Source organism: Salvelinus sp. IW2-2015, unplaced genomic scaffold, assembly GCF_002910315.2.
Source record: "Salvelinus sp. IW2-2015 unplaced genomic scaffold, ASM291031v2 Un_scaffold4045, whole genome shotgun sequence".
In the NCBI taxonomy this organism is placed as follows: Eukaryota; Metazoa; Chordata; class Actinopteri; order Salmoniformes; family Salmonidae; genus Salvelinus; species Salvelinus sp. IW2-2015.
Window position 1 is genome coordinate 32,100 of NW_019945317.1, and position 2,812 is coordinate 34,911.

General features: G+C 43.2%; 2 protein-coding genes across 2 annotated transcripts in view; both read left to right on the forward strand.

The window, feature by feature from the left end:
- LOC139026168 (ephrin type-B receptor 5-like) overlaps positions 1-2,812 on the forward strand; it is a gene marked incomplete at its 5' end in the record, with an annotated part of 37,644 nt that overhangs the window by 21,516 nt on the left and 13,316 nt on the right. The window lies entirely within an intron of this gene.
- Positions 1-2,812, forward strand: part of LOC112076802 (E3 ubiquitin-protein ligase TRIM39) — a 14,058-nt gene that overhangs the window by 706 nt on the left and 10,540 nt on the right. The window lies entirely within an intron of this gene.

Genomic DNA, 2,812 nt, shown 5'->3' on the forward strand with positions numbered 1-2,812 from the left:
GGACACAACTACTGCAAGGCCTGTATCAGAGGATACTGGGACAGCACTGACCTGTGCCAGTGTCCAATGTGTAAAAAGACATTTGATAAGAGACCAGATCTCTTTGTTAAGACCTCAACTGGAGCCAACTTCTTGAGCTGAGCAGCCATTTCAGAAATGAAAGTATTGACAAAGAGATCTGGTGTCTTATCAAATATCTCCTTACACAAAATCCTTCTGGTGATAACTCAGCTCCACTTATCATCTCTCTCGTCAACTCTGACTGAGTTTAGTGAACAGGGAATTCCGTCACACAGACACAAAGCATATACGTATAATATGTTGTTCTGACCGGGTGGTGCCAGAACAACAACCTCTCCCTCAACGTAACCAATACTAAGGAGATGATTGTGGACTACAGGAAAAGGAGGACCGAGCACGCCCCCATTCTCATCGACGGGGCTGTAGTGGAGCAGGTTGAGAGCTTCAAGTTCCTTGGTGTCCACATCAACAACAAACTAGAATGGTCCAAACACACCAAGACAGTCGTGAAGAGGGCACGACAAAACCTATTCCCCCTCAGGAGACTGAAAAGATTTGGCATTGTTCCTGAGATCCTCAAAAGGTTCTACAGCTGCACCATCGAGAGCATCCTTACTGGTTGCATCACTGCCTGGTACGGCAATTGCTCGGCCTCTGACCGCAAGGCACAACAGAGGGTAGTGCGTACGGCCCAGTACATCACTGGTGCTAAGCAGCCTGCCATCCAGGATCTCTACACCAGACCGTGTCAGAGGAAGGCCCTACAAATTGTCAAAGACCCCAGCCACCCCAGTCATAGACTGTTCTCTCTACTACTGCATGGCAATCGGTACCGGTTCCCCTCTTTTACGCTACTGCTACTCTCTGTTCATCATATATGCATAGTCACTTTAACCATATCTACATGTACATACTACCTCAATCAGCCTGACTAACCGGAGTCTGTATGTAGCCTCGCTACTTTTATAGCCTCGCTACTTTTATAGCCTCGCTACTGTATATAGCTTGTCTTTTTACTGTTGTTTTATTTATTTACTTACCTATTATTCACCTAACACCTTTTTTTGCGCTGTTGGTTAGAGCCTGTAAGTAAGCATTTCACAGTAAGGTCTAAACCTGTTGTATTCGGCGCACGTGACAAGTAAACTTTGATTTGATTTGACTTTGTTTAGATTTGTACATGAATTAGAGAATACGTTTGCATATGTTAGAAATGTATTACATGGTATTATGATCAAGGTTTCTCTGACATCATAACACTGTATATTACAATGAAAATGTAAAGGGTGTATCTTTGAGTCCATGTGCCATTTTTCCCTCCTGTAGGATTTACAGCCTATGCATACATGCCCCTTATTCCTCCTCTCACTGTCTGAGTAGGATATCAGATGTCAAACACACAGCACAGAGAGGCAGAGACCTAGTTAAATGTGATGCTGATAATTACTTTTCACCCAGTTAACAGAGAACAATACTTTTGATGACATTCCACTCAAGGTCCCATAAACCCAAGTTATTATGAACTAACATAATGAACAGTGCTAAAAGTGTTCTGAGAATATATTCAAGATGAAAAAATACATCTGTTTTTTATACGGTCTCATATGACTTATAACACTATGCCACACACTCACTTTACCCTCCTCTCTCTCTCTCTCTCTCTCTCTCTCTCTCTCTCTCGTCTTTCTCTCAGACTCTCAGTCTCTCTCTCTCTTTCTCTTTCTTTCTCTCAGTCTCACTCTCTTTCATTCTCTCAGTCTTTCTCTCTCTCTCTCTCTCTCAGTAAACAGTACAGGGTAGAGAGGGGCTTCGTAATGTCACTTTGCTGAAGTGAAACTGGAAACCTGAATGTTATGAACAGGATCAATCGTTTACAATTCAAGAATCTATCTATACAGCTGCACCTAATGTAGTCTCCAGTCATTTGTTGACTCTTTTCCTGATCAGTGGAAAAATAGCAACAGTCAACACATGTTTAGGAGAGTAGAGAGAAAGTAGAGAGAATCTGATTGATTTCACTAGGCAAGTCAGTTAAAAACAAATTATTATTTACAATGACAGCCTAGGAACTGTGGGTTAACTGCCTTGTTCAGGGGCAGAATGACAGATTTTTACCTTGTCAGCTCAGGGATTTGAACTAGCAACCTTTCAGTTACTGGCCCAACACTCTAACCACTAGGCTACATGCCACCCAAGGATAAACACCTTGATGTGATAAACAGTGTGTTGTTGACACTGAGAGGACACGTTTGTCAATAAAAAACTAATGTTGAATGACATTTCAGAGAGACCATCATAAATTATAATTTCATTGGTCTGTTCCCAGCTATGGCTTCCTCCAGCATTGTCCTGTCAGTTCCATTGTTCTATCTGTCTGGATGTGTTCACTGAGCCAGTCTCCATCCCATGTGGACACAGCTACTGCAAGGCCTGTATCAGAGGATACTGGGACAGCACTGACCTGTGCCTGTGTCCAATGTCTAAGGAGATATTTGATAGAAGACCTGAGCTTCATGTCAGCATTTTCATTTCTGAAATAACTGCTCATCTCAAGAAGCATGCTCCAGTTGAAACCACAACCTTCACTCCAGGACAAGCCCAAACCATAACCCCAGGACAAACCCATAGAAGTGCCATGTCTGCACTGAGACAAAGCACAAGGCCCAGAAGTCCTGCCTGGTGTGTCTGGCCTCTTACTGTGAGACTCACCTGGAGCCTCATCAGAGAGTGGCATCTTTCAAGAAACACAAGCTGATCGACCCTGTGGAGAACCTGGAAGACAGGGTGTGTA